We start from the raw sequence: 14,452 nt of genomic DNA on the forward strand, positions 1-14,452 counted from the left end.
CGTGAGAATTCCAATTCTAAAATACCATCATTGTCCGGTAAGGACAATGTTTAAAGAACTGGCAAAGATGCTATAATGCATAGTATGAGATGCAATCATCCCGAGCGTAACCTAACCCCGATGATTTATGATTGGGTGAGTTGTATAGATTTCTTTAGGGTGTGTTGCACTTTTAGAATGGTTCTCAAACAAGGTTATTATTAGGGTTTGGTTATGTTGATATCATAAACAAGTGATATAAGGCATTATAACAATCATACACACAAAGGAATGGTGGTTCCATAACAAGTCAAGAGTAGTTGTCAATTTTAAGTTCTACATGACATGGTTGATGATTACTTATATTATACTTCAAAAGAATAACTTTTGAAGAACATGTTGATTAAGAAATAGTAAGTATTTCAAATAAGAACTATGACTTCTATGGTTTGATTGACATTTGTAATTCAAAAGAATAACTTTTGCAGAACAGGTTAATTAAGAACAAGAACTACTATAAATAGGAGCTATGGGCTTCTAGGGTTTACTATTGGATTCATTTAGTTCTCTAATAGGGACTAGTTGGGTTCTTAAGTTGGATGGGTCTATATGCATCAAGTATTAGCAGGTTTGTTACTATGGTTGATTATACGTATCCTATCAAAGGATGGTTATTAAGGTGATGCTATGAGTTTGAGTTTACTATAACTTCTCATTTGCTTCACTAAGTAAGTAATAATGGGTTCCTAAGCTAGGTGGTTTATTATTTTCAAGTAGGGTTTAGTTGAATAGGAGAATGTAAAGTGAATTACTACATAAGGTTGGTATTATGATTGATCATCATGATCCTACTAGGGTATGATACTTGAGGTTGATTCCAATGGTGTGATACTAAGAATGGTGATCAATGGTGTTATTATGTGGGTACAAGTTAGGGTTTGCCCCCAAGTGGCACTTGTGGATCATATAAGATTCATTCGAAAATCAAAACATGATATGATGAATGCATGTGAATTGTCCTAGTTTTATTTTAGTAGAACAGAAGCATGAATTTATTTGTTGCTTAGCAAGGTTCTATAATCAAAGGTGAAGCTCATATGATCACATGTGATAAACAACTAGGGTTTTAGAGTTGATTCTAATGTGGGATGATCACATAAAATAATGGGGCCAAGGTTCTTTCTTATAGTAGAATTAGGGTCTCTAAATTATGATACAACTCTTGAACTAATAATTGATCATAGAGGTGTGGTCACTAATTACTTTGAAATAAAATTAATGATGGTATTAGCATTTTATTAATTTTAAGTGATTTAATATTTAAGATAAATAGTACTTATGGTTTAATTTAGGAATTAGGGTTTTATAGTTATGATTAGATTTTAAAATAATAACTTTCTAATTCAAAATGTTTGAGTAAACAACTTTTGAACTAACAAAATAATATTAGCTTTTAACATTTTTTTGCTATATTATTATTTAAGAAAATAGAAGATAGTAATTTGCAAATTAGGGTTTTATGAAATATCACTAATATTTATGTTAATGAAAATATGATAAAGAAAACTAACTTTAATATTTTATTTACTTATTGATTGGTTATGATTTATTTTTGAAACTAAACTAATTAATAAGTTTTATTTGAATTAAAGATAAAAGAAAAGGCATAAACTATTTATTGACACACATTTTTAGTTTATATTTTTATTGAATATGATTTATTTTTGTGAGCACTTTGATATCCTATTTATATTTTTCTGAGCTAATTTGAATTTTTATTTATTTCGGCAAAGTTTCAGTGATTTTCTGAGATTTAAATTAAAACTACAAACACTAAATGTACTCGGTCTAGTGCTACTCCAGGTCACTGGCGGGTGAGCCTTGACCACGTCAGCTGCCACGTTGGCCGCTGACCGAGTCAAAATCAAAACGTGGCACTGGAGCTGCTCTCCGGTGAGGCAGTCGATCACGGCGGCGACGCTCCCGACCACCCACGGCTACACGAGTGAGCTCAATCGAACAGGCGCACTACTGGGAACCTAAAGGTGGCGGCGCCCCCTCCGAATGGTCATCGGAGAGTGACCGACGACAAGGTGAAGTGGCGATGCTTGCAGATGAACGGCGCGGCGAAGCTACGGGACACGATCGAGTGAACCAACTACACCACGAGGTTGAGGAGCTCACCAGGAGCACCGAGGGCTTGACGGCGATGATTGAGGTGGTCCGAATCAACGGGTCCGAATCAACGGCGGCGACGGTGGCCAGCGTCAGAGGGTCTGCGTGGACGCTCCCGAGCGCTCCAGCTCGATTCCTTTTGCAGGCTAGGCAAGTCGAGGACGGCGGTTCCAATGGCGTCCACGGCAAGGCCTGGGGATTCCCCAATCGACAGCGAGGAGTGGTGGTCCGGGAGACTAGGGTTTCGGTTTCCAGAAATTTGAGAAGAAGAAGAGAAGGAAACGAGACGCCAGGTTCGTCGGGGGTACTTATAGGCTCCTCACGGTCGGTGTCGTTGCCTAATCGACGGTACCTCGGAGGAGGGATCCTCACGAGGGGGAGAAGAAGTAGGGGCCATAGGGCGGAGCGCACACGGGACGGTGGTACGCGAGTTACCCAGCTTCGGAACACCTGCACGATGACAGGGGCTACTGCTGCTTGTCTGGAATTATCTGGGCGCTTTCGCGTTGTTACAATGAGTTGTGGTTGTGCCTCTAGGGCTCCCGGGATCCGGCTTATAAAGGCGCACGGATCTAGGGTTTACATGGAGAGTCCTAGCCGGATTACAGATAGACTAACTACGGTACAATATCTTGCCGTGCACGTCACGGATCCGCCTTCCATACACATCGTCCTGGATCCGGGTTCCCCATGGGCCTCCATGGATCCGGGTTACTCCTGTGTCGGTACGGATCCGGCCTGCTGATCCTGGGCTGGACTTCTTCCTTCATGATCAACAGCAACTGGGCCGCCCGATGGGCCACATGCCTCATCACCGTCTGTGGGCCACCCGGGCTTGCCGGATCTAGGCACTGTCGATGGTACACCTATGAAGTATACCCACAACAGTCGGCAACGTCCGCGAAGTCTACGAAGACGGACGGGACGTGGCCTTGGCACTTCGTGCTGTCGCTCCCCCGTGAGAGGAAGACGAAGATCGTCTTCTTCGATCTTATCTCGCGAAGAGGTACGGTGGGCTAGGTTCGGTGCTGGTGGGTTGATTGTTGGGATCAACTGTTGGGCTGTCCACGGGATGCACGACCACGTAAGGTAAATCCTCTCCCCTCTTTTTTTATTTTCTGGATATATTTTATGTTTTTAAATTCCATTTGAATTCAGATTTGAATTGTTTTCTGTTTTGTAGGTTTTTAGAATAGTTAACTCCTACTTAAATATCTCAAGTATTTATAAATACTTTGGGTTTAATTTAAGATACTTTGTTTGAATACTTATATATACTTATTAACATTATTGGGTATGGGAAGAAAATATTCCCCATAGGTATAATTTGATTTTAAATTTGAAGTGTTCAATTTACTTTTCAAAAAAGTACTTTCATTACCAAGTGATAGTATTAGTTTCATTTTGTATTTACTTACAAATAACAATTTATAAGCTGATACTAAATTGGTTTATTAATTGAGAGGTGATGTTATGGTCATGATTTCATGTGCTTATATTTTCTAGAGATTTAGAAAAATAGTAATGAGGATGGTGTTTAAATCATGATTTTATGTATATAATTATTTCTGAGGTTTAAGAAGATGGTTGAATAAACTCTATAATTACTAATCAAACTTTAGCTTAAATTATTTAAGATAGATCATATGCTCATCATGGTTAATTCAATTGCTAAGGTGATGGTCCAAACTATAACACACTATTCCATTTGGGCAATTAAGCAAGGTACTTGGAAGTCAAAGTAGAATTGGATATTGGTTTATCTCTACTCACTTAAATATCATTTAAGTTTAAGTATAACTAGCTTGGTTTATACTTGTGATCTATGATACACAAGTTAGGACATAATATTTTATGTGGAGTGAATCCTATGTGAAAGGTTTAGAGTTTTGGTGATGCTTCACTATTTGAAGTATAAAATAGGCATGAGGCATGGCAGGGTTCTTCTCATGATCCCAAGTGATACATGTATTGGATTTCAAATGTGGTCTAGGGTTTTAGTGGTGATCACCCATGTGATACACAACTAGGATTAATACTTCTTTGGTATTCTTGTATGGACATGGCTATGGTTAGTATTATAACTTCTCTCACTTCTAAATGTCTTGGAATATCCTAAGGTCCTACTCAAGAGATGATGATATGATCCTCTAAATATATGGTTTGCCTAGGAATTCTACCTTGGTATCTTCTGTAGCTTGTTCTTCAGAAAATCTGATAAACCTGCATCTTGTGGTATGCCTCCACCTCCTAGCTTCTTCATCTTGATCCTAGATAATGCACATGGAGTAGCTCCATGTGTTTGTTTCCTTGTATCATGCTACAAGATGTTCAAATGGATGAAGGGTGTGGCTCCTTTTATAGGCTTGGGCAAGCTCTAGTACCATGACACATAGGTGGGTGACTCTTGTTTCGGTATGATGAGTAAGGTGCTTGGTTGTCATGCCCTCATCCATATCAATCCTTTGAGCATGAGGTGGGAAAGCTTGGGATGCAGGTCATGTAGATATTTTCATCCTATGTGGCATGATCATTATCCTCTCATATGATTTATTTTTGGATAGCTAAGTGGCATTTGTTACTAAAGATCTTGTGAATGCTTTTATACTTGTGAATAATGCACCATATCATGTATGATTGGATTTATGTTATAATATTGGTCAAATGGTCAAGGTTGAGGGTTATTTCTAAATTTTGGATAGTTAGTGTTTGAATTCACCAAGGCATGATCATATGAGTTTCAAAATACTCATAGCTAGTTTATTCAAATAGTTTGAACTATAATTCGTAATGTAATTGGATTTAGTTTTATGATATTTCATATATTTAATAAGTTATGATTTAAATAAAAATGTGTGGCTTTTATGCACTTTAGACCCTGCGGTTTACCTTATTTGGTAATGAGTTTAAAATTGAATTAAATTACACACAAAGGTAGTTGCTAGCTTTTAAGTGTTAATAAGTTAGGGTTTGATTCTTAAAGAATGTGTGGTTTTAAGGAATACCATGTTGAGATCTTTTATAAGATCTGGTATTTGATCCTCACTTAAGGTGTTGTTATAGCAAAGCTAATCCCATTTGATCTAGCTCATAGATCAAATCATCTCTACCCAAAGCAAAGGTTTTAGCAAAGATTACAGTGAAGTTTATAGCGCTTGACTTGATGATCTACTTCAATTCCAGCAAGTCAAGTGAAACTTCAGTTACTGTGACAAGTTTTATTTGAAAGCGCGAAAATTCCCTGGATTTTCTATGCATGAATGCAATGCACACTCTGGTGTTCTCTCATTTTGTAGCCTCTAAACCTGTGATATTACACCACCCTCCCCAGATCCACCGATCTGAGAGGAAAGCAGGCCAGCAGCTCGCCGGCGCCGCCACACGTGGACTTGCCAAGATGGGGACCGAGCTCCAGCACCTTTATTCTGACGCGATGCCGCCTCCACCATCTCGGCAGCGCCTCCCGAAACCCTAGGAGCCCTCACCACCGGTGATTCGAAGATCCGCCGCCAGTAGGGTGATCCCATCGCGCAGGAAGCCGGTCCACCACCGTGGAGACATCCACGCCGCCGCACACCCGCGATACCTCGATGCCAGAGCCGCCGGAGACGCACGCCGCCGCCGCCACCGCGCGAGGGGCGAAGCCCCCGCCGCCGCTGTCGCCGCCAAGGCTTTGCCTTGCGGGTCCTCCGGCGGCGGCGAGGAGGAGGGGGCGAGGAGGGAGGTGGTAGGCGGCTGACGGCGGGAATCGCCCCCGAGTTGCCTAGGGTTAGGCGACGCGGTGTTCCTGTATATCCTGATTACTACCATTGATGTTACATCACTGATGGTATAACCCCAACCGGAAGGCCACCTTGCCAATTGCAAATACTTGTAATTCTAGTTCATCTTTTGATGGATGTGTTTTGAGCTCATGTCTTTCGTGCCTGAATGAGATCAGGACAACCTAGTGTAATCTGCTGTGAGAACCATTCATCATGCGCCTTACAAACGAAGAACCGTTCGTACCCATGTTACATAGCACACCCCAAAACATCAAATGACGTGACGCTACTGTTGAATATATTAGCAATTTTCCCCATGATTTAATCAAATAAAACATTGGATAAAACATGACTAAAAAGTTTGAGATTAAACTAGTCATGCAAATCACCATAGAGTAAAGGAGAAGTATGTCTAAACTGATTGAGAAGAGCAATATGTTTGCTAACAATGAACCTGAGCTTCTTGCTAGGAGAAGAAAGAGGATAATGATCTCATAAAAGGAAGACAAGAACACATACGGTCCAGAAGAGGAACCAGCGTTGCCGTTGTCGCTGTTGAGAGCCATGTCGCCGAAGAGGTTGCTGATGTCGAGGAAGAAGTCGTCGTTGGGGAAGTAGTCGTCGGCCTCCGTGTCGATGTTGAAGCCAGCAATCGCGGTAGAACGCTCCCCAAAAACCTTATCGCCTCTCTCCCGTACAGGATCACAAGAGACGGGGTTCCGGAGGCCTGTCTGTCCCGTCCGGCGGTGCACGCCGATAGACGGGATGGAGAAGTCTTGAGCGGCGGCGCAAAGCTCTGGAACCGAGTGGTAGGCGCATATGGTGATGTGTCTCGTAGTCTATCTCTGGAGAGGAGCGACCTCTTTTATAGGAACAGAGAGAGGAGCTGAACAGGCCACGAGAGGAGATGAAACGAAGGGCCAGGGAGGTGAACCGAACAGGCAACAGCCGAAGCTGAACAGTCTTCGTATTCAAAACCCACTAAAAAGAAACGTTTTAGATTCTTGCGTCTGTTCATATACCCATTCGTGAGTGGCAAAAAGAAAGAGAGAGATGCTCTCGGCTCGAGGCATTCCCGCAACCCGCGGCGCGACGTGTCGTGTCGTGTCGTGACGAGGCGAGCGAGCGGCGGCGTCGTCGGAGGAGGAGCGCGCGTGTGGTCAGCTCCTATTTCCTCCTATTATTTCTCTCATACAAATGGTATGAAAAGCTCTTCTTATAAGCTGCTCCAACTCTTCTTCAACTAGCAATGTGGGACTAAACTTTTGTCCCACCCCTGCCATGCATGAATGGGCCAAGTGGGCCTCTAGAATTTATTAGGAATTTCTGGAATATTTATTGTATTAGTCCAATATGGGCCAAAATTCCAACAATCCCCCACCAGATCCTAGAGGCACATAGAATTTGCCTTTGGTTCCAAAACATTGTTTTATATACCGGTACTATAGCGAAGACTGTTAAGTTGAACTTTCACCAGAACTCTATGCTACACTAGACTGCTACTTGAACAGTGGACTAAGCCTTGAACTGCAAGTTTTCTGCTAATCTAGCTTCACAAAGAGCCTTGACCGGTACTAGGCCGTCGCAGGGCTTCCCCGCGGGTGGAGCTTATGCGTCATACTCCGTGGCCTTTCATGAGTTTAATAGAAAGCACCCAACTCTCATAGGTTGCGACGTTTTAACAACCAAACTCATATAGGTGTGTTCTTCAACGGATGTTCACGAGGACAACATCTGTGCTTAAATTAGCAACTTAGAACACATTAAGATAAATCAGCCTACCGTGCAGTTTAGGAAAGTATTGCATCTTTTATGGAGTGGTATCATACAAGGAGTAAGGATACTTTCCTCTCAGTTGACCTACAGCTTGTCTCCCGAGTTCTAATTCACGGGATCTCCGATCACATAGAATGGGTTACCACTTGTGGACAACTTAAACGGTGGGTCTCATACCCATCTCCTTTGATGCATTATCTATCACGTTACGTGATAGACCCTTTGTGAAGGGGTCTCGCAGATTTCTAGACGTATGGATATAATCCAATGCAATAACTCCGGAGTTTCTCATTTTTCTGACAGATTTTAATCTCCTCTTCACATGCCTTGATGACTTCATATTATCCTTAGAACTGTTAACCTTGATGATCATAGTTTGATTATCACAGTTCATTGGGATAGCAGGTATTGGTTTCTCAACCACGGGTAAGTTCATCAAGAGTTCACGGAGCCACTCTGCTTCAACAGTGGTCGTGTCTAATCGTTGTGAGTTCTGCTTCCATTGTTGACCTCGTTAAGATGGTCGCGCTTGCAAGACTTCCAAGAAACAGCGCCACCACCAAGTGTAAATACATATCCACTAGTGGCCTTAATCTCATCAGCATCGAAATCCAGTTTGAGTCACTATAGCCCTCTAGTACCCTCGGATAACCCAGTATAGTGAATGCCATAACTCGCAGTGCCCTTTAGATAGTGCATCACTCTTTCAAGAGCATGCCAGTGATCATCGCCAGGATTTGATACAAATCGACTAAGTTTGCTCACAGCAAAGGCGATGTCAGGCCTCGTAGCACTAGCCAAATACATAAGTGAGCCAATAATCTGAGAATATCTCAGTTGATCTCTAGCAGTCGCTTTGTTCTTTCTAAGCAGAACACTAGGATCATAAGGCGTTGGACAAGACTTGCAATCTCTATACCCAAAACGACTCAAGATCTTTTCCACATAGTGAGATTGAAGCAATGTAATCCCACCATTGTCATCCTTCAATAGCTTGATGTTTAAGATTACATCAGCTACCCCAAGATCCTTCATCTCAAAACAGCGAGATAAGAAATCCTTGGTCTTCTTGATGATATTCAGGTTGGTTCCGAAAATCGGTATGTCATCGACGTATAAGCAAAGAATGACTCCTTCGCCCCCACCATGGCGATAGTACACACATTTATCGACTTCATTTACAACAAAGCCTTCGGCCAGTTAAAGTTCTTTCGAACTTCTCATGCCACTGCTTAGGTGCTTGCTTGAGACCATATAAAGACTTCAACAATTTGCACACCTTTCCTTCTTGACCATTTACTACAAATCCATCTGGCTGGTCCATGTAAATTTCCTCATCCAACTCTCCATTTAGGAAAGCTGTCATAACATCCATTTGATGAATGAGAAGACCGTATGAGGGAGCCAGTGATAGTAGTACTCTAATGGTAGTCAATCTAGCTACGGGTGAGTACGTATCAAAGAAGTCTTCACCTTCCTTTTGGGTATAACCCTTGGCCACAAGCCGTGCCTTGTACTTTTCAATTGTACCATCGAGGTCTAAGCTTCTTCTTAAACACCCATTTACATCCTACGGGTTTGCACCCATAAGGACGATCGGTAATCTCCCAAGTTCCATTAGCCAAAATGGAATCCATCTCACTTCGGACAGCTTCCTTCCAGTAGTCAGCATCTGGAGATGCATAGGCTTCTGAAATAGAAGTGGGAGTGTCATCCACGAGATACACAATGAAATCATTACCAATGGACTTCGCAGTCCTCTGTCTCTTACTCCTTTTAGGAGCTTCATTGTTATCCTCCTCGGGATTCTCAAGGTGTTCTATTGGAATGGTGGATTCAGGAATTGTAGCGAATTCTTGGATAGATGTACTAGGCATCCCCTGATTCGATGAGTTGGGCATATCCTTCATGGGAAATATATCCTCAAAGAAAGTCGCATCATTCGACTCCATGATTGTACCAACATGCATGTCGGATACCTCAGACTTTACTATCAAGAATCTATAGCCAATGCTATCAAAAGCATAGCCCAAAAAAACACAATCAACAGTTTTTGGTCCAAGCTTGCGCTTCTTGGGAATTGGCACATTGACTTTAGCCAAACATCCCCAAGTCCGTAGGTAAGAGAGTTTCAATCTTTTCTTCTCCCATTCTTCGAATGGAGTTATCTCCTTATTCTTTGTGGGAACTCTGTTTAGGACATGACATGCAGTCAATATCGCCTCCCCCCACCATGCCTTGGAGAGACCCGATGTGTCTAACATGGCGTTAACCAAATCAGTTAGAGTGCGGTTCTTTCTTTCGGCCACCCCATTTGACTGAGGTGAGTAGGGAGGCATCCTCTCATGGATTATACCATGCTCCGCACAAAATGAGTCAAACTCATTGGAGAAATACTCTCCACCACGATAAGACCTAAGTCGCTTGATCTTTCGTTCAAGTTGATTTTCTGTTTCAGCTTTATAGATTTTGAAGAAACTTAACGCTTCATCCTTCGATTTCAGAAGATACACATAACAATATCTAGTTGAGTCATCAATGAACGTCATGAAGTATTTCTTTCCACCTTTTGTCAACACACCATTCATCTCGCAAATATCTGAATGTATTAGTTCTAGAGGTGCCAAATTTCTTACCTCCGCAGCCGTATGAGACTTGCGAGGTTGCTTAGCTTGAACACACACTTGACACTTAAAACCCTTTACATTAGTGAAACTCGGAATTAAATTCAGTTTAGCTAGCCGCGTCATACAACCAAAATTAATATGACAAAGACGTGAATGCCAAACATTTGTCTCAATGTTGGTGCAAATATGATTAACCACTTTATTACAAACGTCGACGGGGATAGGCGGAACAAACCTCCGCACTCATAGCCTTTACCAACAAAGGTTCCAAATTTTGACACAACAAATTTATTGGACTCAAACACAATCTTGTAGCCATCACGACACGAAGCGATCCGCTAACAAGATTTTTATTGATAGAAGGGACATGATGCACGTTCTTCAGGCGCACGATCTTCCCCGAAGTGAACTTCAGATCGACCGTACCAACACCACGAACAGTAGCATGCGAGCCGTTGCCCATCAACACGGTTGAAGTCCCTGCGACCTGGTAAGAAGAGAACATGGAGATATCAGCACAAACATGTACATTGGCACCTGTGTCAATCCACCATTCAGGAGAATGACATATTGAAAGGACAGTAGGAAGTATACCATACCCAGCATCCTTCATCTCAGTGTCTCCAATGACAACATTGGCCGTCTTGCCGCCCTTTCCTTGATGACGCTTGTCAAAGCGGTTTGGGCAATTGGGAGCCCAATGATCAGGATCACCACAGACGTGGCATACTCCTTTCTTCTTATCGGTCTTCCTTTTGAAATTGGTAGACTGTGAGGCCTTGTTCTTCCCATCAAATTTTCCTTTGCCATCATACTTGTTCTTGTTCTTGGACTTGTAGGATTGGAAGTTCTTCTTCTGTACCAAGTTGGCACTAGAACCTCCCTCAACACCTCGAGCACGTGTGTCTTTTGCCCTTGCCTTTTCTTCCACGTCAAGAGACCCAATGAGATCCGTAGTGGAGAACTCTTGTCTCTTGTGCTTCAGAGAAGTAGCAAAATTCCTCCATGAAGGAGGAAGCTTGGCAATGATACCTCCGGCAATAAACTTGTCCGGCAACACACAAGTGAACTGCTCAAGTTCCTTAGCAATGGATCGTATCTCATGAGCCTGCTCAACGATGGAGCCCTCATTAGTCATCTTGAAGTCATAAAATTGTTCCATGACATACGGTTCACTCGCCCGCATCCGAGACCCCAAACTTGGCCTCGATTGCGTCCCACATATCCTTGCCCGTAGAGATGGACAAATACGAGTCAACAATGTTCTCGCCAAGAACTCTGATGATAGCACCCCTCAGAAGGGTGTCGGCATCCTCAAAAGCTTTCTCCTCGAGGGGAGTAAGCTCTCCTTCAGGCTTGCCCTTAGTGGCATCAAAGCATCTCATGGTTGTAAGCCAGAGAATAGCTCTCGCACGCCACCTCTTGTAATTCACGCCCTCGGAAGGAGGAGGCTTAAGAGATGAAGCAAAGCTAACCGGGGAATAATGCCTATAAGGTTTTTGGATTGTTGAATATATTAGCAATTTTCCCCATTATTTAATCAAATAAAACATTGGATAAAACATAACTAAAAAGTTTGAGATTAAACTAGTCATGCAAATCACCATAGAGTAAAGGAGAAACATGTCTAAACTGATTGAGAAGAGCAATATGTTTGCTAACAATGAACCTGAGCTTCTTGCTAGGAGAAGAAAGAGGATAATGATCTCATAAAAGGAAGACAAGAACACATACGGTCCAGAAGAGGAACCAGCGTTGCCGTTGTCGCTGTTGAGAGCCATGTCTCCGAAGAGGTTGCTGATATCGGGGAAGAAGTCGTCGTTGGGGAAGTAGTCGTCGGCCTCCGTGTCGATGTTGAAGCCAGCAGTCGCGGTAGAATGCTCCCCAAAAACCTTATCGCCTCTCTCCCGTACAGGATCACAAGAGACGGGGTTCCGGAGGCCTGCTGTCCCGTCCAGCGGTGCACGCCGATAGACGGGATGGAGATGTCTTGAGCGGCGGCGCAAAGCTCTGGAACCGAGTGGTAGGCGCATATGGTGATGTGTCTCGTAGTCTATCTCTGGAGAGGAGCGACCTCTTTTATAGGAACAGAGAGAGGAGCTGAACAGGCCACGAGAGGAGATGAAACGAAGGGCCAGGGAGGTGAACCGAACAGGCAGCAGCCGAAGCTGAACAGTCTTCGTATTCAAAACCCACTAGAGGAGATGAAACGAAGGGCCAGGGAGGTGAACCGAACAGGCAGCAGCCGAAGCTGAACAGTCTTCGTATTCAAAACCCACTAAAAAGAAACGTTTCAGATTCTTGCGTCTGTTCATATACCCATTCGTGAGTGGCAAAAAGAAAGAGAGAGAGGCTCTCGGCTCAAGGCATTCCCGCAACCCGCGGCGCGACGTGTCGTGTCGTGACGAGGCGAGCGAGCGGCGGCGTCGTCGGAGGAGGAGCGCGCGTGTGGTCAGCTCCTATTTCCTCCTATTATTTCTCTCATACAAATGGTATGAAAAGCTCTCCTTAGAAGCTGCTCCAACTCTTCTTCAACTAGCAATGTGGGACTAAACTTTTGTCCCACCCCTGCCATGCATGAATGGGCCAAGTGGGCCTCTAGGATTTATTAGGAATTTCTGGAATATTTATTGTATTAGTCCAATATGGGCCAAAATTCCAACAGCTACTACACTTGGAAGAACACTACAATCTGATATTTTCTGAGGGTTCACCCTAATAAACACTACTGGCGTAATCAGGGCAAGCAAGGAGAAGATTAACATCACAGGAAATTCGTAAAATTGTGATATGGTATAGTCCTTGATATTAAGTGACTTGCACTAACTGTTAAAGTACATTGGTGTTGAGATGAGAAGCGCGAGAAAATCATACAAAGCTCTGATACCAAATGTAATATTTCGCCACCGGTGGTCTAAATGCCACTGCCTAGGGTTTGTGGACCAAAAGGTGGTTTGTGAATCGAGAGAAGATGCGTTAGGAGGAAAGAGTCGGGGAAAAGTTTCTTACGGAGTAGTTCATTTTTTCCATAATTTATGAAGGTTCGACTCGGCCAGTGTATGGATAAACCCACAGCTCACCCACCACTCTTGGGTGACAGTCGATCGCACTATTCAGCCCACGGCCCACTCCAGCGACAAAATCTAAAGCGCTACAGCTAATTGAACCTTTTTTTTTGAACAAGAAATGGCGCCAAAGGCGCCTAACATTTCATTCAACTCATAAGCAATTTACAGCATGAATTACAAGATTTTCTGAGTTAATCTGTTTTACTACATCTTTTATGGGACAATTGCTATTCCTATGAGTTGAATTTATACAGTTGTAGATAGGCATAGACTGATTTTGTCTAATTGCCTGATGTGCACAATTGTGAGCTACTCCATTTAAATTTCTTTTAACATGATAGATTTGTGTATTGTTGTCAGCTACTAGCATCTTGAACATTGCAATCTGTTTTCTGATTTCCCAGGGTACCTGTTGGTCTGTAATGGTCTGAGCTGCTGCTGCTTTTGCTAAGATAGAGTTGTCTGTCATAAAAGTGGGCTTCTGAGTGTAAAGTTTAACTGCAATTTCTGCCGCTACAAGCAGAGCTTGGGATTCAGCCTGTAGAACCGAAGGTAATCTGGGCATGGAGGCTTGTATGAGCGCTGTAGCATTGTGATTGTTTTCTCTAATATTGCAATATATTCCAATTCCTGAGACTGTGTTTGCTATTCCTGGAGCCTTCTTTGTTTTCCAAGTGGCATCACTGAAGAATTTTGTATCTGTTATATGTAAGTCTGTCTCTAGAGTTTCTCCTTGCCTGGGAAGTTTAGCACTGGCTTGGTTTTGAATAGTCCCTTCATTTCCTTCATCAAAGCTTCGGCTTCTTTGATAAATTGATTTTGTTTGTTCTTTCAATGAGATCTGTGAGGAGAAATTTGACATTTCCAGATTATCATGCATGGTTTTCGCCATTTGATAAATCTGACTTGGCGCTCCTGGTTTCCTGGCAAAAACATTGTCATTTCTAGATTTCCATAGGCACCACATGAAAGTTAAAATGTTTTCTAGAGTGGCATAGGGATGGTTCAAATTTAGAAGATTCAGTATAATCTGTGTTAGTGTATTGCTATTTTCTGCTATGAC

This window comes from Lolium rigidum, chromosome 6 (assembly GCF_022539505.1).
Source record: "Lolium rigidum isolate FL_2022 chromosome 6, APGP_CSIRO_Lrig_0.1, whole genome shotgun sequence".
NCBI lineage: Eukaryota > Viridiplantae > Streptophyta > Magnoliopsida > Poales > Poaceae > Lolium > Lolium rigidum.